The sequence below is a fragment of the Microcebus murinus genome, chromosome 5 (genome assembly GCF_040939455.1).
Source record: "Microcebus murinus isolate Inina chromosome 5, M.murinus_Inina_mat1.0, whole genome shotgun sequence".
NCBI lineage: Eukaryota > Metazoa > Chordata > Mammalia > Primates > Cheirogaleidae > Microcebus > Microcebus murinus.
The window spans coordinates 15544954-15570470 of record NC_134108.1 but is presented as its reverse complement, the minus strand read 5'-3'; the positions used below and the strand labels follow the sequence as shown (position 1 = coordinate 15570470).

The window sequence follows — 25517 nt, the reverse complement described above, 5'->3', positions numbered from 1 at the left end:
GCTCCTTCCTGTCCTTCAAGAAGCTAGGCTCTTATTTGGTGCAAGTCCCCCCTTGTCTCCCACTTCATCGCAAGGCTCCCCGCATTTGCCCCGACCCCCGCTTGGGGTCCATCCCCGGACTCACCGGCCCGCCCTGCCCCGGCCGAGCGCAGCAGCAGCAGCAGAAGCAGAAGCGCGAGGACGGTCAGACCCAGCCTGGAGCCCGCAGCTGGTGCCATTGGAGACCTGGAGCCCAGTGGATGGTGGAGCCAGAGCAAGAGAGCTGGCCAGAGCTGCAGTTTGAGTCGCCTAACCCTGAGAGGGCGCTTTAGAAAGCCCGGGCGGCCTGGGCGGGGCAGGAGTGAGTCACCAGTCCCCACACTCTATAAAGCGTCCTCGGAGCGCTTGGGTGACTCAGACTGCCACTCCCTGGCCAGCTGGCTTGCTCGCTCGGTCTCCACCACCCGCTTGGCTCGGGGTCTCCAATGGCTCCGGCCCGGGCTCCGAGTTGGCTCCTAGCGTCCTCCCGCTTCTGCTCCTGCTGCCGAGCTCGGCCTGGGCGGGGCGGGCCGGTGAGTCCCGGGATGGACCCCAGCCCGGGTCGGGACAAATGTGGTGAGCCTCAGACCGAAGCGGGGTAACGCGGATGGCTCTGGGGGACTCGGACCCAAGCGGGGTATCACGGATGGGGGTGGGGGACTCGGACAGAGGCGGGGTATCCCGGATGGCGGTGGGGGACTCGGACAGAGGCGGGGTATCGCGGATGGGGGTGGGGGACTCGGACCGAGGGGGGGTATCGCGGATGGGGTGGAGGACTCGGACAGAGGCGGGGTATCGCGGATGGGGTGGGGGACTCGGACTGAGGTGGGGTATCGCGGATGGGGTGGGGGACTCCGACAGAGGCGGGGTATCGCGGATGGGGTGGGGGACTCGGACTGAGGCAGGGTATCGCGGACGGGTGGGGGACTCGGACCGAGGCGGGGTATCCCGGATGGGGTGAGGGACTCGGACAGAGGAGGGGTATCGCGGATGGGGTGGGGGACTCGGACTGAGGTGGGGTATCGCGGATGGGGTGGGGGACTCGGACCGAGGCGGGGTAACGCGGATGGGGTGGGGGACTCGGAGGAGGCGGGGTATCGCGGATGGGGTGGGGGACTCGGACAGAGGCGGGGTAACGCGGATGGGGTGGGGGACTCGGACAGAGGCGGGGTATCGCGGATGGGGTGGGGGACTCGGACAGAGGTGGGGTATCGCGGATGGGGTGGGGGACTCGGACTGAGGTGGGGTATCGCGGATGGGGTGGGGGACTCGGAGGAGGCGGGGTATCGCGGATGGGGTGGGGGACTCGGACTGAGGCGGGGTATCGCGGATGGGGTGGGGGACTTGGAGGAGGCGGGGTATCGCGGATGGGGTGGGGGACTCGGACAGAGGCGGGGTATCGCGGATGGGGTGGGGGACTCGGAGGAGGCGGGGTGCCGCTCGGGGGCCTTGGTAGGGGAGATGACCTTGGCTTCACCTTTTCTGCCAGAGCGTCAGGAGGTAACTCCCGCAGACCTCACCGTGCCGCCTAGCCGCCACCTCTGAACGCTGACCGCTCCAAGGGCCCCTACCGCCGCTGCCTGCGCGTGTTGACAACATCGCCCCTTTCCAGTCGGGGGAGAGCGGGCCGTGCCTGGAAATCGCGGCCAACGGGCGGAGACTCACCTGGTCCCCTGGGCCACCGAGGGCGACAGCGCGCCGCGCCGGCTGCTCTGACCGGCCGCCGCCGGACCTCGGCGGAGCTCTGGCCTTCGCGACGATCGCAGCGTCTGACTATTTTCTTGAGGACAGCGCGGGTCATTTCTCACAATTCGGGGGCCGCCCGCTCACCCGTTCCCTTTGGAAGGAGGACTCGATCCCTGCTCCTGCGGGAGGCGCGTCCTGCTGCCTCACTGGGGCCCTTGGGGTCCGGCAATCGAGACCCCCGAAGCCGGGACGGTCCCCGGGCTCTCGGCTCTCGGCTCTCGGGGAGGAAAGACCTAAGCAGGAACCGCGGCGACCAGGTAGCCAACTCTGCACAGAGCAAGGTAAGAACAGTCGCCGGATGGACGAAGTATTTCTTTGGTGGTGGCGACTTTCCAGAGGGGGAGTGAGTGTGCGTGTGTGTGTGTGTGTGTGTGTGTGTGTGTGTGTGTGTGTGTGTGTGTGACTGAGACGGGCCTGGGCACGAAGCGATTGTGAAGTCCTGATCCGCGGTTCCGTGGCTGCCTCATACGACTGAAGGCGGGATCTAGTCTCGAACTAGGTGCTACTGGGGGGTTGTACCTACACGCCAATGTTAAGAGCTGCCTAAATTCCCGCAGGGAAGCGGCTGGAGACTGAGGAAGCGAAAGTCAAGAGTGTTAAGAAACCTCCAGAAAAGGGGGGTTGAACCTCTAGACTAGCGCACACACCGCCAGGAATACGGAACAGGAAATAACACAAGGAAATTTCTAGAGAAAATAGAAATAAAGATAAAATTCCATCTAATAGCCCACTAGAACTAATGCTTAAATATTGAAATGACAATGCCCGAACTAAAGGGAAAAAGAAACAACTGATGGTGAAATATTGCTGTTTATTTTAAGCATCTGTGTGCAAATGGGTGGAGGCCGAAGAGCCTCCACCCTGAAGGAAGGGGAAGCCTTGGGTTTTATAAAGGGTTTCTCAGAGGGGAGTGAGTAACTGGCCCAGAACAGCCGCTGCAATTAAAAAAAAATTTTTTTAAACAACCAATTTCTGGGCCCCCTGCATCTTTCTCATCCTGTAGGGATAGGAAGGGGGTAGTTCCATCCTCATCAGGGGGGATAAGAAGGAGCAGCCCTCGGTTAGATTTACAAGGTCTGGGGTTCTCCTCACTCCCGTGGCTGTTGTTTTACAAGCCTAAGTTTTGCATTAACCACATTCTGTCCTGTATGTACTTTTTGGGTTCCCACCTGGCACAAACCTAACGTTTCACCTGTTTTATTATATACATGCGAATTAAAATAAAATCTTAAGGCTCACTGCCCCATGGGCTAACTGAGTGGACCTCCTCAGGGGCTGAAGGAATATCCTAAACTAAATTGTCTGCCAGGAGGACAGAGGAATATCCTAAACTAAATTGTCTGCCAGAGGACGGAGATCAGACATGCCTCATCATGGCTCCCTCCTTTCTTGGAGACATCCTTTGTAACCCTTAACAGGCCTAAGGGTGTGCAACACAAACCTGTAGGTCCTCAATTTACACAACAAATATACATCTGGTGGCTTATCTCTGATAAACAGCTCCTTATGTTAAAACATTACAAGTCTTTAGACAAAACTCATCAATTGCAAGTCAAAGAATCTTTAAACTCACCTATAGCCTATAACCCCACCCCCACCCCTGTTTGAGATGGCCTACCTTTTCTGGCCAAACCCATGTTTGCCTCCCATGTATTGATTTATGACTTTACCTGTAACCCCTGTCTCCCTGAAATGTGTAAAACGAAACTGTAACCCAGCCACTGTGAGTCCACTTGCTCAACGCTTCTTGGTGTGTGGCTCCAGGTCATGGTCCTCAAATTTGGCTCAGAATAAATCTTTTTAAAATTATTTTACAGAGTTTGGCTTTTTTTCCGGTTGACAAGATTGAAGCCCACACGTGGGCTCAGAAAAGACTCAGGACCACCTAAGGGGTAGCCTGAACATGGCTAGATTTTGGACCCTCCGACTCTACTTCTCCTTTGGTGGAACTTGTAAGTCCTCCTGAGCTCTGGACCTCCTGTTTTTGGTTGATAGTCTTGGTTTACTCTGAGCTGGTTCTTTTCCTAGGAATTGTTGTTTGGGATCCTAACTTAGATTTGGAGGTGCATTCTAATGGGTATTCTCCATTGTCTTTTTATCCTAAAATTAATCTCAATTGGCTTTTCTGTGCATTTTTGAAATAGGGAACGGAACTGTCTTGTTTATAGATTAATGACAGACTGAGTTCTTCAGCTCCTAAGAGAAGGGGCATCTTAATCTCCTCCCAGCCTTGGCAGCCTTGGGTGACCAGGGTTCTGAGTGGGAGTTGCCTGGGGCAATTCCCCAAGGTGCGAGTGATCCTGTAGAAAATTCCCCAGCAAATTAATTAAAAGAAGGCTCCTCCAGGAAATGCATAAGAGTTGATCACCCGGCATTTTGAGCCCTCTGGGAGGTACTAGACTCCCAAGAGAGAAACCCAGACAGTAAGTAGGTGGGACCAACCCGATGGTGAAACTCTGAGGAGCCCCACCCATAATTAGCACACTCTGATCCATGACACCACACCCTATATTACAGTTCAGTTGCTTCCTTTAAAGAAAAATGGAAAATCCTTTAGAAATGAGGAAAGACAAGGAGAATGACCCCCATTGGGAACCCCAGATGGTTTGTGGCACCTCAACTTGCAAGTATTTTTGTAAATGAGAAGATTCAAAGGCATGCTAGGTTTTCTAGGCCTCCAGCTGCTTATAGCTAATTCCTGTACACAAGTTTTCACCAAAGGGCAAATAACATCAAGGAAAATTCAGAGCTCAACTGGTGGACCTACCACTGGAGGTCCCTGAGGTCGACTACCATTGGAATTAAAATGTCTCAAGCCATTTGTCTCTCTATTCTGTCTACTCTAAAACCTGCCAACTTTTTCTATTGATGTTAAGATAACTCATTGTTTATGGTATTTACGATTGAAAGGCTACTTGGAGATCCTGCTGCCAGTCCTAGCTAAAACAAAGACACTGAAAACTCATTTTGAACTAAAGGAAAAAAAAGGGTGAAGAGGTTTTTTAAAAAATCAAACTGCCATGGAAACTGCTTTACCCAAAAACTTTGATCCACAGGTGTAATTAGGTTACCTATCAGGGCAACTAAACTTTGCCATGTGTACAAGTTCCAGTGTCTTCAGAAGAAATTTAGATCCAACTGTCTTTTACAGACTGGTAAGTTTGTGTTACCATCTCATGGCTAGAGTTCTAGGGTAAAAATCTATTAGAGCTCTGTGTGCCTGTGTATATGTGTGGGAGTGTATATGTTTAGGTATGTTTTGTGTCTGTCTATGTATTGCATGTTTGTGCTTACATGGTTCCAGACTGGTTTAAAATTAAGGGAGCGTTCACAAATTAAACAAACTCAAATGGTTCATGTTGAGGGAAAATGATTGAGGAATTAATGAGATGTAGCTCATAAGATTATTATTTTATTGTATTGCCCAATATTGCTATATTAAAGACAGAACTGATTTTAGGAGCTCTCCTCACCCCTGAATGTGACTGTCGCCATCCATCCCTGGTCCAGCTCAGCTGTGACCCTGGGACTCCAGCCACATCTCAGCCCACCTGTCCTCAGAGTCAATTCTGCTCATCCGCTGGCTCAGGGTCTGGAGTGTGCAGGAGGTTGGGTGTCAGGAACATTGCCAAGGACCCAGGATCCAGCCAGAGTCCCAGGGTCTGGGGCGACTGGCCTTGTTCTCAATCTCAACCCGAACATTCTCTGCTCTCAACCTCCAGCTTAGCTGTTGTGTCCCCAGCCACGTTCCATGGAATGCAGCCCTGAAATCCATCCTTTGGAATTGGGAGTGTCAAGGACATTGCATCTTCTTCTCCTGGATTTAGAGCCAGTTCCGCTGCTCTCTTGTAGATAAAACCTATTTCCCTTTGAAACATCACGTGGAGCCACCAAGGTGCTGCCCGTGCCCGTGGTCCTGCTGTCTGCTCGCCACCCAGTATGGCCCATAGGACACACAGCCTGCTCTGAAAATCCCCTGATGCTGCTGCTCCCCTCCAGTGTCCAGATGCCCCAAGCCTTGTGTGGGCCTCCCTTCCCGCTGGCTTGTGATGTGACAACTCATAAGAACTCAGAGTGGAGCTGGCCGAGGGTACTACTGTGAAGTGACAGGAGGTCTCTTTCCCCTGTCTCATTCTGGGATGAGAAGTTCCCGTGGAAAAGATGGGGTGGAGGTGCTCTGGGAGTCCCCACCTCACCACTGCCCTGCTCCCCTCCTAAACCTGCCCACAGCACCTGTCACTCCAGGCACTTTCTCCGGATGGCCAGTAGGATGGAGCAGGTGAGGAGCAGACTGCAGCAGATGGACCTGGTGGCCCTGGCCTTGACTTGGGCTGTATCTGGGGCCTCAGCGGGTGGTGCTGAAATGGAAACAGGAGAGTGACAGCCCTGGTCTGAGCCCCAAATCTCAGAAGCCGCCTCCTCAGCTGTTGCTGCCCCAGGTCCTTCTGCAACATACACGTCTGTACCTGGGCTGTGTGGCAGCTGCTGGGATAGGTGCTGAGCTAAGACGGGAAGAGGCAGGGACGTGTCCTGCCCTCAGGGAGCTCCCAGGCTTCTGAGGGAAGCAAGGGAACCACATAATTTATCTCTCCTTCCCTGGTAGAACAGGAGGTGATGCCTGAGGGTAGGTAGGGGAGGGTCTCTGGAGCTGGCATTTGACGAGGTTTGAAGGATTTCTAGAAACAGCAGGTGAGAGGAAAGGAGAAGTGGTTCTAGCAGGAGGGAACAGTCAGGCCTAAGTCTGGAAACATCATGATGCCCACAGTTTGGAGGCTTTTTAGAATATCACAATGAATGGACTAGAAGTATGTGCAGTGAGGAAGAGATGTCAGAGAGTAAGGGGAGAAAGGAGGACAGTGACCCAGACTAATATCATCCTCCCAAGAAGAATCAAACACAAGTGGATCATTGTTGCTCACACACAAATGCACACACACTCTCTCTTTGTCTCCCTCCCTCACACATCACATTCTTTCTCCCATGCTGGGGTAATTAGATTTCAACTCCAGAGAGCTAGCATATTTAGTTTTGTTACTTACCTGTTGGCTTCAGCATTTTCTCCCAGTGCAGCCAGAAGTCCTCAAACCATCTGGTGCAATCTCCCACGGAGATCTTGTGAAAGAACATGGTCATGCCCCTGTCACGCTCCCACTTCTCTCTCATCTGTCTGGCTCCAGGATGAAGGAGAACCCACTTTCCATTCTCTGAGTCAAAGAGGAGGAACATCTGTCCATTGAAACCAAACTGCCAGGATCCAGTGGCATGTCCTTCTGCGTCTCTGTGGCAAGACATCCTGCCCTGCAGGGTGAGAGGGTCTCTCCCTGTGGGAAAGAGATCAGCTCCGGTCTGGACAAATCCTGTGCCCCCACCCTGTTCCTTTTCTATCTCCTGGCGTGCTCTCTCTGCCACATCTTGGATTTGCTCCTGGACCTATTAGGTCAGACGAACATCCCCTGTCTCCCCACCCTTTTTTTTTTTTTACATGAAAGCAAGAAATGCCTGTAAGCTACCACAGTGTCTGGTCTGTGCCACTCTGGGCCATTGTAAACTTACCCCTGCGTGTGTAATTCTCTGGTAGATTTTCAAGCAGTTCCTGTGTGAGGTCCTCCACCAGGCCTCTCAGTGTTTCTTTCTGTTCTTCCCAGGCATTTGTGCCATTTATTTCCTTCCCCAGGGGACCACAGGGTTTGGCCTTATTGTGACAGTCATAGTGAAGAAAAGTCCTTTTATCCACCTGGCCTTGAACCTCACACCACCGTGGTGAGGGTCTGAATGTAGGAGTGATGGCGAAGTCATAGGAAAGAGTGTGAGTTTCTATGAAGGAGAAAGGCAGGTGAGGGCTAGGTGGTCAGAAAGGGACCCTGAGACACCCCCCACCCATTATGACAGGAAGAGACTCCCTCTGAAGGGCTGGGTGGCCAAGGCAGGATTGCCCCTCCTGGGTTGTCATGTCCACCAGATCAAGGCCATTATTCTTCTCTTGCTTTAGGAGCAGGAGGAAGAGGTCTGTGCCTGACAAGGAAGCACATGTGCCCAGACATGTCCCAGCTGCCCTCTGCCCACACGGGTCCGCACATGGCCTCGCAGGGAGGTGCCCGCCTGCGGTGGGAGCAGAGGCCTGGGTGCCAGAGCACCTTCAGCAGCAGCCCACGTGGGTGCGGGAGGGAGAGTGGAGGGGCTGCCCTGGGCATGCTGGGCAGGCAGGGCGGGGTGAGGGTGGGATGCAGGTCACATAAGGGGAGTTCATTGTCATGGGCCACAGGCTTTAACACGTTGGCAAAGCCCTGGCGTGATGCTCATCTGCTGAGTACATGTTGGTGGAACCTTGGACACAGGCATGGTCCACAGGGCATGAAATACAAAGTGCAGGACTTGTGTGGCGGGCGGTGGAGGAGGGGATCCAAAGGCTCAGGGCAGTGCACGTGCTGAGTGGCTGGAGTGTGGAACCCAGAACAATGTCCTCTGCACTGTGGTGGGTAGGACAGCCCGAGGGACCCTTGCCTACCAAGCACAGAAAGAATGCACGGTTCGAAGGGCCCCGGCCTTGTGAACGAGCTCAGTGATGCCTGTTGCTGAGGCAGGGTTGGCGCTAGGAGACGCTGCTCCTGAAATGGCCCCCAGTAGCAATGGGCTTGAAAATCCTGACATACTCTGAGCGAGACACTGCACTGTCAGAACCAAGGAGGGTCCAGCGACAGACTTGATTAGAGAGCCTCAGAGGGTGATGCCCATGGCTACAGGTCATGGGGTGCAAGAGGCAGAACAGATGGCAGCTAATCGGGATACTGCCGGATTTACATGGTCACAACAACAAACGCTAAACACAGAATGAATGCTCAGGAGGCTGAAGGCAGCACCTTAGGGAGAAACTGGGCTCCCCTGCCCAGTTTTCAGAACTGAGCCACTTCTCAGGCCTAGAACCCATGACAAGAGAGCCCACAGTCCTAGGATTGTCCCTGAAACCCCACAAGGGCAATGAATAGCTCCTTCAGCCTCCCCACAGAGCCATGTGAGCCTTCCCTCTGGTAGCTACACACCAGGAAACAGGAAACACCCAGACCTTCCTGCTGGACAGGGTGTGCTGACCTCCTGCCCAGGGACTGAGGCACCATCCTGCCCCTGTTACTGATGAGCACCTTTGGGGCAAGGTAATGAATGGACACCTGTCTGAGGTCCTACTCAGAAGGGGGTCCTGGATCCACAGACATTCAGTGGTCATTTCATATTCCCTGGGTTTGTATCAGGGATGGACTGGCCTTGTAGTTAATATGGTAACTATCTTAGGCTTTGCAGGCCATATGATCTCTCCTGCAACCACACAGTTTTTTTTTTTGCTGCTTAAAACCAGCCATGGACAATATATGTGATGAATGAGTGTGACTGGACCTGTCCTTAGGGCCATGTGTCCAAGAACACCCTAGAATCCTAGAGGCATGTGTGATTGGAAAGGGGGCTTTGTGCAGTTCACGGCAATTCTTAGTTGGAGAATCACAACATGGACTCCTACTGCTAAGAAGTAAGGCCCTCTCACTTGCAATGGGGAAATGCCAGCCACTTAAAGTGGCTGCAGGGGCAGTGGTGGTGGGGCTTGCAGCCACTGCTGGTGTCCCCTCCCCCATAAAAGTGGCTGCAATATGGCTGGGCCCTAGTAGAGACAGAGCCTCCAACCATGGGATACCAGTGACTTTGCAGTCTTGGGGCCGCCCATCACAGGCTGGGCTCTTCACCCACCAGGTCACTGAGGAGATAGGCCCAGTAGTGACAAGATATATGTGATTTTCCTGGAATTGGCAGGAACAGAGTCAGAGGGAACAAAGCTGCACAAGCAGGCATCCCAATGCCCAGGACACCACACTGTCCCAGCACCTCCCCAGGGCTCACACCTGTGGCTGCAGAGAATGTCCCTTGTCCCATATGGACCAAGAAGCCACAGCAAAAATAGGAGCAGTAGGCCCCAAACCATGGGACCAGCACTTCCATCTCATCTACCCCACCCAGAAGCCTCAGGAAGGGAAGGACCGGCTTCTCACTCTTCACCTTATAGGTGAGATAGGACACCCTGGGGATGGGGCACCCATTCCTGGGATACTGTGAATATCCTGATCTGGGGTCAGCAAACTAATGCAGTGGCTACATTTGGTCCCCCACTGCAGGTTCTCTTTGCCTGCTTTTGCTCCACAGAGAGACCGCACTTGACACAGAGAAAGAACCAACCACTGCAGAGAGGAAAGTGTCCAGTCCCTTCACTCTATGGAAAATATTTGCTGACTCCTTTCTAAGCAGGGGCTATTATTGCATATGATCCTGTCTCCCCAGTAAGCAGAATAAGTGGGTGAGGGACCCTAGGGCAGGGGTGGATGCCTCTATTTACCAGCATCCCCAGTGTCATACTGGGGGAAATGTCTTTCCCATCCCCCCACCTTAGGTCTGTGGCCCTGGTTGGCCATGTTTGCAGGTGCATCCCGGGCAATGGAGGCAAGGTGCCAGTTGGTGAAGGAGGTATTAGGGGCCCTTCATGGATGGGGACAGTGAGGGAGGTTTGTGGAGGGATAGGTGGGTTAAGGTGAGGTGTAAAATTTTGTGGCCTGTGCTGTGGCGCAATGAATGGGGAGGAAGGGGTGGGAAGTGGCTATTGAGCCCCTGTCCAGCAGGTGATATCCCTGGGCAAAGTGCAGCTGCAAGTTCAAGGGCATAGAGCCTGGGGTGCTGGAGGGTTAGTGTGGGGAGATTTTGTAAGGGCAGAGCAGGGCCTGTGCTTGTTCCAGGGTTGTCTGTGGTCATTTCCCTGTGGTATACCCCTCTAACCCCCCACAGTCCTGAGCACACCTGGACAGGGCCCTGTCCATGGGGCTCTGTTGTTTTTAGAGGGCAGGGAAGGGCTGGTGGAGTTGGGGGGGGGGCATCACCTGTGATTCTGTCCCTCTTCAGCCCTCTTGCCCCTCCCATTCTCCCTACTGGAGTTTGTAGCCTATTTCCTCTCCTCTCCTTGCCCGGGATCAAGAATTGGGGGCCAAGCTATAGGGAACCGGTGGGAGGGAGCCTGCAGAGGGGACCTGAGGAGCAGGGCATGGTCCAAGGAGCTCGTTCCCATCCTTCAAGGAGCCGGGCTCTCATTTGGTGCAAGTCCTCCCTTGTCCTCCACATCGGTCCAAGGTCCCTGCATTTGTCCCCAACCCTGACCCCGCTTGGGGTCCATCCCCAGACTCACCTGCCTGCCCAGCCCAGGCTGAGTGAGGCAGCAGAAGCAGAAGGGCGAGGATGGTCAGACCCAACTCAGAACCCATGGCTGGTGCCTTTGGAGACCTGGAGCCCAGAGGATGGTAGAGACAGTGCCAGCAAGCTTGCCAGGGAGCAGCCTGTCTGAATCACCCAGGGCTTGGAGGAGCTGCCTTTATACTGTGCTATGTTGCTCCGCCCTCACCAGCTGTATGAATCATTCCTGAATTTGCATGTCCCAGATGTGGGCTACTCTTCTGTGCATAAGTTTCCGTAATTAGATACTGACAACTGCTATGGAAACAGATGAGATGAGGAGCTCACACAAGCAACCCTGTCCTTGCCCTTGCTACGGACTCGCCACTGAGAAGGGTCCTGTCTCTGGCATTAGTCCTGCCCTCCCTCCACTCAGCACAGCCAGGCCGCCCTGAGGAGAGAGGCAGCCCTGCACCCAGTCCAGGGCCTCTTCCTGTCACTCCGGGTCTCTTTCCAGGGTGGAAACAAAGGCCCAGGACCAGGCCCCACTTATCAAGATTCAGGAGCCCTTCTCAGCCTCAACAGGTGCCGAATCTGTTCTCTGTCACCAGATGAGCCTGCCATTACTTAATGCCAGCTGGGTGGCCGAGTGAGTGGCTGACTACATGAGACTCTGACAGAGAACGGGCCTGAAGGCTGAAAGCTCCAACTGATACACAGAAAAGTTAAGAGACTTGAACATGTATATTTGGTGACAGGGGTGACACCCCTGTGAGCTTGGAGCTGGACACACAGCCTTGGTGTACTGCTGTTTCCTGCTGCCCCAACTGCCCTGGAACCTGGCCTGTTGCGTTGTTCTGCACCTCTGCTGTGACTCCAGCCAAGTCAGGGAAGTGGGAACTGGGTCAGTTGGAAACAGTGGAGCAATCAAGGGCTGAGGTCAGTGGAGGAGTCCATCTCAGAACTGCTCTGGAAGCCCCAAGACTAGCTCTGTATCCGGGACAGGCGGCTTCAGGGATGACTCACACAGGCGGTGAGAGGACAATTTAAGGGAGCAAGCACCTGGTGAGGGCGGAGCAAGACGTGCACAGTATAAATGCAGCTCCTCCAAGCCCTGGGTGATTCAGACAGGCTGCTCCCTGGCAAGCTCGCTGGCTCCGTCTCTATCTACCACCCTCTGGGCTCCAGGTCTCCAATGGCACCTGCTGCGTCCTCCTCGCCCTACTGCTTCTGCTGCGGGGCAGGCCAGCGAGTCCGGGGCAAATTGGTAAGCCTCAGACCGAAGCGGGGTAACCCGGACTGGGTGGGGGAATCGAACCGAGGCGGGGTATCGCGGATGGGGTGGAGGACTCGGACCAAGGCGGGGTATCGCGCGGATGGTGGTGGGGGACTCGGACCGAAGCGGGGTATCGTGGATGGCGGTGGGGGACTCGGACCGAAGCGGGGTATCGCGGATGGGGTGGAGGACTCGTACCAAAGCGGGGTATCGCGCGGATGGTGGTGGAGGACTCGTACCAAAGCGGGGTATCGCGGATGGGGTGGAGGACTCGTACCAAAGCGGGGTATCGCGGATGGGGTGGAGGACTCGGACCAAAGCGGGGTATCGCGGATGGGGGTGGAGGACTCGGACCGAGGCGGGGTATCGCGGATGGGGGTGGAGGACTCGGACCGAGGCGGGGTATCGCGGATGGGGTGGAGGACTCGGACTGGAGCGGGGTAACGCGGATGGGGTGGGGGACTCGGACTGGAGCGGGGTAACGCGGATGGGGTGGGGGACTCGGACTGGAGCGGGGTAACGCGGATGGGGTGGGGGACTCGGACTGAGGCGGGGTATCGCGGATGGGGTGGGGGACTCGGACAGAGGCGGGGTATCGCGGATGGGGTGGGGGACTCGGAGGAGGCGGGGTGCCGCTCGGGGGCCTTGGTAGGGGAGATAACCTTGGCTTTACCTTTTCTGCCAGAGCGTCAGGAGGTAACTCCCGCAGACCTCACCGTGCCGCCTAGCCGCCACCTCTGAACGCTGACCGCTCCAAGGGCCCCTACCGCCGCTGCCTGCGCGTGCTAACAACAACGCCCCTTTCCAGTGGGGGAGAGCGGGCCGTGCCTGGAAATCGCGGCCAGCGGGCGGAGACTCACCTGGTCCCCTGGGCCACCGAGGGCGACAGCGCGCCGCGCCGGCTGCTCTGACCGGCCGCCGCCGGACCTCGGCGGAGCTCTGGCCTTCGCGACGATCGCAGCGTCTGACTATTTTCTTGAGGACAGCGCGGGTCATTTCTCACAATTCGGGGCCCGCCCGCTCACCCGTTCCCTTTGGAAGGAGGACTCGATCCCTGCTCCTGCGGGAGGCGCGTCCTGCTGCCTCACTGGGGCCCTTGGGGTCCGGCAATCGAGACCCCCGAAGCCGGGACGGTCCCCGGGCTCTCGGCTCTCGGGGAGGAAAGACCTAAGCAGGAACCGCGGCGACCAGGTAGCCAACTCTGTGCACAGAGCAAGGTAAGGAACTGTCGCCGGGTGGACGAAGTATTTCTTTGGTGGTGGCGACTTTCCAGAGGGGGAGTGAGTGTGTGTGTGTGTGTGTGTGTGACTGAGACGGCCCTTGGGCACGAAGCGATTGTGAAGTCCTGACCCGCGGTTCCGTGGCTGCCTCATACGACTGAAGGCGGGATCTAGTCTCGAACTAGGTGCTACTCGGGGGGTTGTACCTACACGCCAATGTTAAGAGCTGCCTAAATTCCCGCAGGGAAGCGGCTGGAGACTGAGGGAGCGAAAGTCAAGAGTGTTAAGAAACCTCCAGAAAAGGGGGGTTGAACCTCTAGACTAGCGCACACACCGCCAGGAATACGGAACAGGAAATAACACAAGGAAATTTCTAGAGAAAATAGAAATAAAGATAAAATTCCATCTAATAGCCCACTAGAACTAATGCTTAAATATTGAAATGACAATGCCCGAACTAAAGGGAAAAAGAAACAACTGATGGTGAAATATTGCTGTTTATTTTAAGCATCTGTGTGCAAATGAAGGAAGGGGAAGCCTTGGGTTTTATAAAGGGTTTCTCAGAGGGGAGTGAGTAACTGGCCCAGAACAGCCGCTGCAATTAAAAAAAATTTTTTTTAAACAACCAATTTCTGGGCCCCCTGCATCTTTCTCATCCTGTAGGGATAGGGAGGGGGTAGTTCCATCCTCATCAGGGGGGATAAGAAGGAGCAGCCCTCGGTTAGATTTACAAGGTCTGGGGGTTCTCCTCACTCCCGTGGCTGTTGTTTTACAAGCCTAAGTTTTGCATTAACCACATTCTGTCCTGTATGTACGTTTTGGGTTCCCACCTGGCACAAACCTAACGTTTCACCTGTTTTATTATATACATGCGAATTAAAATAAAATCTTAAGGCTCACTGCCCCATGGGCTAACTGAGTGGACCTCCTCAGGGGCTGAAGGAATATCCTAAACTAAATTGTCTGCCAGGAGGACAGAGGAATATCCTAAACTAAATTGTCTGCCAGAGGACGGAGATCAGACATGCCTCATCATGGCTCCCTCCTTTCTTGGAGACATCCTTTGTAACCCTTAACAGGCCTAAGGGTGTGCAACACAAACCTGTAGGTCCTCAATTTACACAACAAATATACATCTGGTGGCTTATCTCTGATAAACAGCTCCTTATGTTAAAACATTACAAGTCTTTAGACAAAACTCATCAATTACAAGTCAAAGAATCTTTAAACTCACCTATAGCCTATAACCCCACCCCCACCCCTGTTTGAGATGGCCTACCTTTTCTGGCCAAACCCATGTTTGCCTCCCATGTATTGATTTATGACTTTACCTGTAACCCCTGTCTCCCTGAAATGTGTAAAACCAAACTGTAACCCAGCCACTGTGAGTCCACTTGCTCAAGGCTTCTTGGTGTGTGGCTCCAGGTCATGGTCCTCAAATTTGGCTCAGAATAAATCTTTTTAAAATTATTTTACAGAGTTTGGCTTTTTTTCCGGTTGACAAGATTGAAGCCCACACGTGGGCTCAGAAAAGACTCAGGACCACCTAAGGGGTAGCCTGAACATGGCTAGATTTTGGACCCTCCGACTCTACTTCTCCTTTGGTGGAACTGGTAAGTCCTCCTGAGCTCTGGACCTCCTGTTTTTGGTTGATAGTCTTGGTTTACTCTGAGCTGGTTCTTTTCCTAGGAATTGTTGTTTGGGATCCTAACTTAGATTTGGAGGTGCATTCTAATGGGTATTCTCCATTGTCTTTTTATCCTAAAATTAATCTCAATTGGCTTTTCTGTGCATTTTTGAAATAGGGAACGGAACTGTCTTGTTTATAGATTAATGACAGACTGAGTTCTTCAGCTCCTAAGAGAAGGGGCATCTTAATCTCCTCCCAGTCTTGGCAGCCTTGGGTGACCAGGGTTCTGAGTGGGAGTTGCCTGGGGCAATTCCCCAAGGTGCGAGTGATCCTGTAGAAAATTCCCCAACAAATTAATTAAAAGAAGGCTCATCCAGGAAATGCATAAGAGTTGATCACCCAGCATTTTGAGCCCTCTGGGAGGTACTAGACTCCCAAGAGAGAAACCCACACAGTAAGTAGGTGGGACCAACCCGATGGTGAAACACTGAGGAGCCCCACCCATAATTAGCACACTCTGATCCATGACACCACACCCTATATTACAGTTCAGTTGCTTCCTTTAAAGAAAAATGGAAAATCCTTTAGAAATGAGGAAAGACAAGGAGAATGACCCCCATTGGGAACCCCAGATGGTTTGTGGCACCTCAACTTGCAAGTATTTTTGTAAATGAGAAGATTCAAAGGCATGCTAGGTTTTCTAGGCCTCCAGCTGCTTATAGCTAATTCCTGTACACAAGTTTTCACCAAAGGGCAAATAACATCAAGGAAAATTCAGAGCTCAACTGGTCGACCTACCACTGGAGGTCCCTGAGGTCGACTACCATTGGAATTAAAATGTCTCAAGCCATTTGTCTCTCTATTCTGTCTACTCTAAAACCTGCCAACTTTTTCTATTGATGTTAAGATAACTCATTGTTTATGGTATTTACGATTGAAAGGCTACTTGGAGATCCTGCTGCCAGTCCTAGCTAAAACAAAGACACTGAAAACTCATTTTGAACTATGGAAAAAAAAAGGGTAAAGAGGTTTTTTAAAAAATCAAACTGCCATGGAAACTGCTTTACCCAAAAACTTTGATCCACAGGTGTAATTAGGTTACCTATCAGGGCAACTAAACTTTGCCATGTGTACAAGTTCCAGTGTCTTCAGAAGAAATTTAGATCCAACTGTCTTTTACAGACTGGTAAGTTTGTGTTACCATCTCATGGCTAGAGTTCTAGGGTAAAAATCTATTAGAGCTCTGTGTGCCTGTGTATATGTGCGGGAGTGTATATGTTTAGGAATGTTTTGTGTCTATGTATTGCATGTTTGTGCTTACATGGTTCCAGACTGGTTTAAAATTAAGGGAGTGTTCACAAATTAAACAAACTCAAATGGTTCATGTTGAGGGAAAATGATTGAGGAATTAATGAGATGTGGCTCATAAGATTATTATTTTATTGTATTGCCCAATATTGCTATATTAAAGACAGAACTGATTTTAGGAGTTTTTGCAGGGTTTTGCCCTGAAAGAATATGTGTACTCATTAGTTTGCATATCAAGAGCTGCCTCACCTTGGGAGGGCACTCAAAGCTCTCTTAGATGCATTCCATTAGGCTTCTTGTTACCTCAGATCTGTGACCACCTCCCTGATCTTTTTTGTTGTTGTTGTTGTTGTTTTTGTTTTTGTTTTTGTTTTTATTTTTTCTTTCCCTGGGACATCAGCACAGGAAGTGGAACACCTCCCTGATCTTGAAAGACAAGACAGGTTAGTACTTGGCATAATAGGATGAGAGCTGGAACAAGGAGTGCCCAGCCCAGAGACTAAGAGCAAATTAGCATGAGAGCTGAGCTTCCTGCTTTCTCCTGTCTCAAATCCACAATAACTAGATAAAAGAAATATGGAGCCACTATATCTCTGTGTTACTTCTCTGTTAATTGATAGCTATCTCTTAGAACTTAGAGGTTAGTCCTTGAAAGATTTTGTAACTATTTGTTCACCTAGATAGAATAGATTATAAATTGGCTGGGGGAGGTGGCTCATGCCTGTAATCCTAACACTCTGGGAGGCCGAGAGGCGGGTGGATTGCTCGAGGTCAGGAGTTCCAAACCAGCCTCAGTTGAGACCCCGTCTCTACCAAAATTAGAAAGAAATTAATTCACCAAATAAAATATATATATACAAAAAATTAGGTCGAACATGCCTGTAGTCCCAGCTACTTGGGAGGCTGAGGCAGTAGGATCACTTGAGCCCAGGAGATTGAGGTTGCTGTGAGCTAGGCTGATGCCATGGCACTCTCTAGCCTGGGCAACAGAGTGAGACTCTGTCTCAAAAAAAAAAAAAGAAAAAAAACAACCTATGTGAATCTAACCTCGAGGCTTCACTATTAACAGAGATGTAGTGGAGACTCCTGAGTACCCTCAGGAGTACCCTTTATCTTAATTACTTCATATAAACCTATAAAACTATACCTTCATCTCTGTGTATTCTTTTATTTCCCTTATTTTCTCTATTTCCTATTAATTTCTTATCCTCTGTGATGACTACTACCTAACGGACCCTGGTTTCTCATGGGGAGAAGTAGCTGATCTTCTCGTGGCCTGCCCGAAGTTCATGTGAATTTAGTAATCTTTGGTAAATAAGTTGGGTTATTATTTAAAAAATAAAAAGGTGCTAATTTTTTCTATATATTTTCAGTTGGCCAATTAAATTGCTTTCTATTTATAGTAGAGACAGGGTTTCGCTCTTGCTCAGGCTGGTTTCAAACTCCTGACCTCGAACAATCCGCCCATCTTGGCCTCCCAGAGTGCTAGGATTACAGGCGTGAGCCACTGGGCCTGGCCCTTTTTTATGTTCTTGAGGTGTCAAGATTTGACATAAAGATTAGGAAAATATAAACTCAGCCACAGACAAAATAATGTGTGATTTTTGATAAGTAAATTTAATATTTGGTCTAATGATAATGATACTAAATATGAGCAAAGAAGGCATCTTTGAGGTCCAGAACAGAAAAGTGGGTAGTGGAGGGTGGAATATAAGAAAGTAGAGTGTAGGGATTAGGTACCACAGGGTGTATGGGGACAACAGCCTGGTTAATGAGCCTCAGGTACTGGACCAGCTGGTAGGACCTGTTGGCTTCTTTACCAGGAGAATGGATGTGTTATAGGGGAAATTAGTTGGGATTAAAAGTTTTTCACACAGAAGACGTTCTATGATGGGTTTTAGACCTCTGCCGTGGGTTGGTGAAATAGGGAACTGGGGTGGGAAGAGAAGGATGAAGGGTCTTTGAGTTGCATGAGGACAGGGGTGTGGTGTGTGGCCACCACTGGGGTGGAGGTGTCCCAAACCTGAGAGTCTACAAGTTCAGGCAGGAGAGGGCACATCTCGGGAGAGGCGGAGGGCGGGGGTGAGGAATCTGCAGAGAGGGATAGAAGGAGAAGGGCAGATGTTCCTGAGGAAAAGTGGAGTGTGGTGCCTAATTTGGCTAATAAGTCTCTTCCTAAAAGTGGAACTGGACTGGAGGGCATGATAAGGAAGGAGTGGGTGATAGTAATAGGGAAAGCCCCTCACCCTGAGGCAAAACCCACTACTGATTGGATATATGTGAGGCTTATGGCTGATCCTACTAATCCCATCGTTAATTGGATATTGGTTGTGTGTAACCCCAAGAAGTATATAAAACTGAAGAGAAATAAGGAAGCGGTGATCAAAATTTGGTGATATGCCCCTCTGAGCCCACCAGGGAAATAAAAGCTGACTCTCTGACCCTCTGTGTGCTGCTCAGTTCTTTTCCTGGTCACTTGCCGCAACAATAGGACGGTCGTCTATAAGACATGTCAGAGGGCCAGTAGTAGGGGGCCGTGAAAGATTGGCATCCATACCCATAACCGACACCTGGGAAGGATAAGTAGGGCCAGAAAAAGAAGGTAGGACAGAGTAGATAGCCCCCCGTGTCAATCAGAAAGGACACTGTCTTACCCATCACCTTGATTGTTACCCTGGGCTCGGCGAGGGTGATTGAGGTCGCAGAGCCAGGGCTTCATCAGTCTTTTGCAGCCAAGCCCCAAACCGTCAACAGCAGGTCTGGGGGTGGAAGGACTGACCCTGTGGACATTTGTCCCAAGGGGCAATCACTCTTCCAGTGTCCCTCTTGACCACAGGCCGGACAAGGCTTAGTGGGCGGACGTTGCTGTGGGCACCAGTTGGCCCAGTGGCCTTCCTTACTGCACTTTAAGCAGGTGCCCAGTGGAGTATGGCTGGTTGCTTTAGACAAGGTCGATGGCTTTTCGGGCCCCGCCGGCCGCAGGGCTGCAATCAAGGATTGGGCTTGCAGGTGTGCCTTTTAGTAGACATAGGCCTTCCTTTTGGCCTCTGCATGTTAATCTCGGGAATTAAAGATTTTATTTATTTATTTATTTATTTATTTTTGAGACAGAGTCTCACTTTGTTGCCCAGGCTAGAGTGAGTGCCATGGAGTCAGCCTAGCTCATAGCAACTTCAAACTCCTGGGCTCAAGCGATCCTGCTGCCTCAGCCTCCCGAGTAGCTGGGACTACAGGCATGCGCAACCATGCCCGGCTAATTTTTTCTATATGTATTAGTTGGCCTATTAATTTCTTTCTATTTATAGTAGAGATGGGGTCTTGCTCTTGCTCAGGCTAGTTTTGAACTCTTGACCTCAAGTGACCCGCCCACCTCGGCCTCCCAGAATGCTAGGATTATAGGTATGAGCCACCATGCCCAGCCTGGGAATTAAAGATTTTAAATGCCATATTCACCAGGTCTCGGATAGGAGTCTGAGGGCCTTCTGCCTTTTTAAGTTTGTGTCTAATGTCAGAGGAGGACTGGGTGATAAAGTGAGTTGCAAGGATGGTAGCCCCTGCTGGGGAAGTGGGATCTAAGCGGGGATACTGGATGAGAGCATCCATAAAGTGGCTGAGGAAGGCCGCAGGATTTTCATCTGGCTTTTGAGTGATTTCTCTAAGCTTGTCATAAGAGTAGAGGCCAGAATAACAAAAATGTCATGCCAGGTCAAATCATATACTTACGTAAGATAGTGGAACTCTTCGGTGTAGGCCACAGGGTCGTTAGAAAAGGAGCCTAAAAGCTTTTCAATCTGAGAGAGATCAGAAAGGGAGAAGGGAACATGGATGTGCATGACCCCTTTGACACCGGCTACCTCTTGCAGGGGGCAGAGAAGGGTTTGGTCTGAGGGTCTTGTGTGGGATGGAGTGTGGTGACTGACAGGGGACAATGGTGCAGAGCCAGCGAGAGCAGTAGCAGAGGATGGTGGGGCACTAGGAGGAGGAGGAGGAGGAAGACCCGGATATGGTGGAGGCTGAGCAGGGGGAAAGGTAACGAAGTCAGAGAAGGTGTCAGAGAGGTTTCTAATGAGTCCTTTGGCCTGAGAGGTGGAAGAGGCCAAGGATGGCGGGAGGACTCTGCGCAAGGAGGGTAGGAGGGGTCACAGGTCTGACAGAGGGAAGGACCAGAGCGCATATAGAAGCCTGGACATAAGAGATCTCTTCCCATTTGCCATTTTGGTGACAAAAGTTATCAAGATCTTGTAAGATTTTGAAATTGAAAGTCCCATTTTTAGGTCACTGTGACCCATTGTCTAATTTGTACATCAGCCAAGTGGTGTTACAACAGAAAATGAGTTGCTTGGGCCGAATATCAGACTTGAGGCCCAAGGCTGCAAGATTGGCTAAGAGACAGCCCAGAGGCATGCTAAATTTTATTTTGAAGGGTTGACTGCCCATGGTGTCCTAGTCCAATGAGGGAAGGATGAGATCAGGGAGCCAGCGTCCCAGGTCACTGATCAAGCCTTGGAGAGAAGGCTCTGAGCCTTGGAAAGGACCGACTGAGTGGACTCGATGTCCCGGAGGCACTCAGGGCCTTATGAATCCTTACTGATGGAAGAACTGACTGAGGGGCTCAAGCGTTCCTGAGACACTCAGGTCCTTATGAATGAGGATCTCTGACTTGGGCCCAAGGTTTTATGGACAGAGACCCTGGAATGGACCCGTTGGGCTAGGAACGCAAGGGCAGATGAACTTACCCAGGACAATTAGTCGACTGGTGTCTGGTGGAGATCCCAGTGCGAGGTCAGGAAGACACCAGAGGGTACGGTGCAACCACGGCTGTGAGGCAGGCCAGCGTGGCCAAGACTCACTTCCCGGGTTTTGGCACCAAATGTAAGTTTTTTCATTGGCCGCAAAAAGAAAAGACAGAGAGAAAGAGTGGGGGCTAAACCATGTGGCTTTATTTAGTGCTCCTGGAGGAGGTTCTGGGGCCTCAAGGGGGGGGTGTGCCCTGAAGTCGCCTCCATTAGAAGGGAGTGCGGCCTTTTATACCCTTTGGGGTGGGCTAGGGACTTTTGGTGGGAAGAACTGGGGCGACCTTTGGTCATTGAGAAATAGGGGCTGGCGGTATTTGTGGAATCCAGGAGCCCAAATGTGAAAGGTTCTTATCTGGGTGGACATCTGGGTGTGGTTTTTCTCAGAGGGGTCAGGTAGTTTGTCCTTGGCGGTTCTGGTCTCCTGAGCCTTTTCTTTTTGATCTAGGGAGGGGAAGGGGGGGCTTGTCACCAGCCTTACAGTTATTATTATTAGGGCTCCCAGCAGGGACAAAGGCCTGAGGGGCCTGGTGTATAAGCTGGGCTGTGGCAGCATTAATATCGCGACAGGAGAAATATAAAGAGGAGGCAAAGCACCCTACGGAGTCATATGTCCCACCGCATATTATTGGAGCCTGGTATCCATGATGGGTTGGACTTTTAGGGAGCTCACTGTGGGTGGAAACAGGTTCTGGAAGGCTAGTAGGTTTGAGTCCAGATCACTCTCAGATGAGATTTCCAGAAGTTTAGCTGTAATGGTGGAAGCAATCAAAGAATTATTTAAAAGGTCGAAGGGAGCGCTGTGCCCGGCCCGGCCCGGGGCAGGGCGGACATGGGCGCCAAGCAGAGCGGCCCGGCCGCTGCTAACGGCCGCACCCGCGCGTACTGGGGCTCGGATCTACCTTCCAGCAGCAGTGGAGGGGCCAACGGGACCGCAGGCGGCGGCTGCGGGGAGGTTTCCGGCTCAGGTGCCCGGCGCGCAGCAGCCCAGCGCCTCAGGCGGCGCCGCGGCGGCCTCGGCGGGGCGGTGGGGAGTGTGGCATCGGGTGCCGCGCCGCGCAGTCCTCCTTCAACATCCCCAACAGCAGCAGCGGCCCGGCCCGTAGGGCTCGCAGCACTGGGTCGGTGCACAGCAGCCCCGAGGACGGCGGCGGCAGCAGGGACCCGCAGGCGGGCGGGGGCCCTGGCGGGCCGCGCCTGGTGATCGGCTCCTTACCAGCTCACCTCTCGCCGCCGCACACGTTTGCAGGATTTAAGTGCCCTGTATGCTCACAGTTTGTACCCTGAGATGAAATGGATTTGCATCTCGTGATGTGTTTAACGAAGCCAAGAATAACCTATAATGAGGATGTACTGAGTAAAGATGCTGGGGAATGTGCAATATGCCTTGAAGAATTGCAACAGGGAGATGCCATAGCACGACTGCCTTGTCCATGCATATATCATAAAGGCTGCATAGATGAATGGTTTGAAGTAAATAGATCCTGCTCTGAGCACCCTTCAGATTAAGCCTCAGATTCCTGTTTTATAGGTTTTCTTGTCTTTTCAAGATGCTTGAAAAACTGAGAGGATATGAAGACATGTCTCTGGAGAAACAGAAACACGGGGATACTCAGCCAGAAATCTGAGTTTTGTGAGACTTGGTAATACAGAGATGGACAGTCATGCAGGAAGAAAGCCCTGCTGCAGAGAGGACAGTTACCGCAGAACTCAGTGTACCAAACATGCATATCAAGGACACACGGGGATTTTGAAAATGCTGCACATCCCTTATTAGTCATCTACATAGGTAATACTGATAGACGTTTTGTATTCAGACGCCAAAGTTAACTGATTTAAAAGTTGATTTACTTTTTATTAAGTTCTCCAGAGCTGTGCAACTAGTTCTGTTTTGATTTGTTTTGCCTTTTAGTTTGGGGTCTCTCTATTTTCCCCAACATAATGTTTCTGCATTCATCTATTCTTAAATTGGAAAACCACATAATTTACTTCTTATAAACTAAAGTCTTAAAAAACAAAATGAAAAAAAAAAAAGAAAAAAACAAACAAACAAACAAAATAAATAAATAAACTAAAGTCTTAAATGTGAAACCAAGAAATGTAATCAAGCAGTAAAAACATTCTCTGAATGTAGACCATGATCTGAAGTTCTTCCATTTTTCCCCCTCAGAGTGGAAAATAGACTTCTACATAGGAAAGCTAAAATATGCTAATATTTTTAAATTAAAGGTTTAATATTATCAGAATGCAGTCCACAGAATAAATCAAGTTACATAATTACATTTTAATTAATTAAATGTACAATTGTCTACTGAATTGCAATTTATTAAATATATTGTTTCCTCTTAAATAAAACTGCTCAACATTTAATCAGCAGTGAATCATCTTGCAGCTATGCAACTTTTGAAAAAACACAAATTACCAATTTTAAGTGTTGCCAGCTACAATAACTTTGTTTTAACGGGAATTTTTTGTTTGTTCTTTTCACATAATTATTTTCATGTGCTTTGCATCTCCAGGCGGTTTTCCCTCATTTGGGTAGAATGTTTAGCAAGTTGTAAACTTAATAACTTTTGAAAAGGGTAAAATAAAGTTTTTTGGAGTAGAACTTGGAATAATTTGAGGGAGATTTTATATACTTTTAAAAATCAGAATTTAATTGGGATGCCAGATTTATAGCAATTTGCATCTTTAATTTTCCAGAAAATCTGGAGGTTAGCATTTGATAAATGCTTTTTTTCAAAGCAAATATGAAGATTTTGTTAATTTATAATTTATTAATGTGTTATTACTGTAATTGAAAATGTCATATAGAGAGTTTTAAATTCAGTTTTGTGTAGAAAGAAATGTATTAAGCAAAGTTATGTGAATAAATATTCCCACAAAATACATCTGAATGGTTAAAAATACTGGAAGAGAGCTGTCAGCGCTACAATAGTGAATGTCTTTTTTAATATGAAAAAATACTGATAAGTAGATTTTGTCTTTTCAGCATAGGGAAAATGTTATCAGTGAATATTTAGCTAGTGCACTTTACTTGGTATAATTGAAAGTTGCACAAAACTGTTTCCTTTTTTGAAGCTTTCTTTAATGTATTTAAAATTTTGCTTTTTTATTTAATGCTGCTACTGTTACTCTTCTCTAATTTTTTCCCCTATTCTATTGCTTCTGTTTCATATTTTTTTTTCTTTTGAGACAGAGTCTTACTCTGTTGCCCTGGCTAGAGTGAGTGCCATGGCGTCAGCCTAGCTCACAGCAACCTCAAACTCCTGGGCTCAAGCAATCCTCCTGCCTCAGCCTCCCGAGTAGCTGGGACTACAGGCATGTGCCACCATGCCCAGCTAATTTTTTCTGTATGCATTACTTGGCCAATTAATTTCTTTCTATTTATAGTAGAGACGGGGTCTCGCTCTTGCTCAGGCTGGTTTCGAACTCCTGACCTCGAGCGATCCGCCCGCCTCAGTCTCCCAGAGTGCTAGGATTACAGGCGTGAGCCACCGCGCCCGGCTCATAGTTTTTTTTAAAAGGGCAAGTACAGGAGCAACTGCTGCTACCCAGAAAAATTTGTGTATTATAAATAATTAAAAGAGTTTTTAATTGCTTTCTGTGTGATTCTAGATCAGATAACATTTTCTCTAAAGTGATGCTGTGAAATGCCTTTTGTTATGCTGCAATTGCTAAAAGAATCCAAAACCTCCGTTGTGACAGCTGACAGCACAGTTTCGTAGGTGCTTTTTAACCAGTTATGGAAAATTTTCTTCCCTCAAGGGAAATATTAGAAAAAATTTTTCTATTAATATAAAATCTTAATTCGAATTTATTTTATTTCATATTTTCAATTTTGTGAGCTTTCCTTCCCTCCTGCACAATCCCCTCAAGTAAAACCTCTTAGAATGTGAATAATTGATTTGTTTTCTATTACTGGTATATTGTGATAAGAATTATTTTATCTTCCATTCTTAAAGGAAGAGATTCATTACAGCTGTGGTAATTAACTGTATTCCTCTGAAAGTTGATTTTCAATATAGTTTGCTTGTTAACTTTACTTTTTAAATTATATTAAAAAAAAAGGTTGAAGGGGACCCAGTTTGTCCTAGGAAATCCTTAAATAAAATCTAGTCTCTAGGCTATAAGTTGTTTTTTTTGAGACAGAGTCTCACTCTGTCACCTGGGCTAGAATGCCATGGGATTGGCCCAGCTCACAGCAACCTCGAATTCCTGGGTTTAAGCAATCCTCCTCCCTCAACCTCTGGAATAGCTGGGACTACAGACATGCACCACCATGCCCGGCTAATTTTTTTGTATACATATTTTTACTTGGTCAATTAATTTCT

The 25517-nt window shown here is 50.1% G+C and overlaps 2 long non-coding RNA genes and 1 pseudogene across 3 annotated transcripts; all 3 read left to right on the top strand.

The window, feature by feature from the left end:
* The first annotated feature begins 413 nt into the window (after nt 1–413).
* Nucleotides 414–24784, top strand: LOC142870921 (uncharacterized). Of its 2 annotated transcripts, none has more exons than XR_012919255.1 (5): nt 414–594; nt 1508–2045; nt 12918–13449; nt 14931–15065; nt 22734–24784. It is a non-coding gene; the product is annotated as an uncharacterized LOC142870921 (long non-coding RNA). The 2 variants fall into 2 exon arrangements; XR_012919254.1 differs by having other exon boundaries at nt 22715–24784.
* Nucleotides 3546–7025, top strand: LOC142870922 (uncharacterized). Its single transcript, XR_012919256.1, has 3 exons — nt 3546–3716; nt 5617–6043; nt 6942–7025. It is a non-coding gene; the product is annotated as an uncharacterized LOC142870922 (long non-coding RNA).
* Nucleotides 21741–24784, top strand: LOC142870920 (E3 ubiquitin-protein ligase ZNRF2 pseudogene; annotated as a pseudogene).
* Nucleotides 24785–25517: the final 733 nt, after the last annotated feature.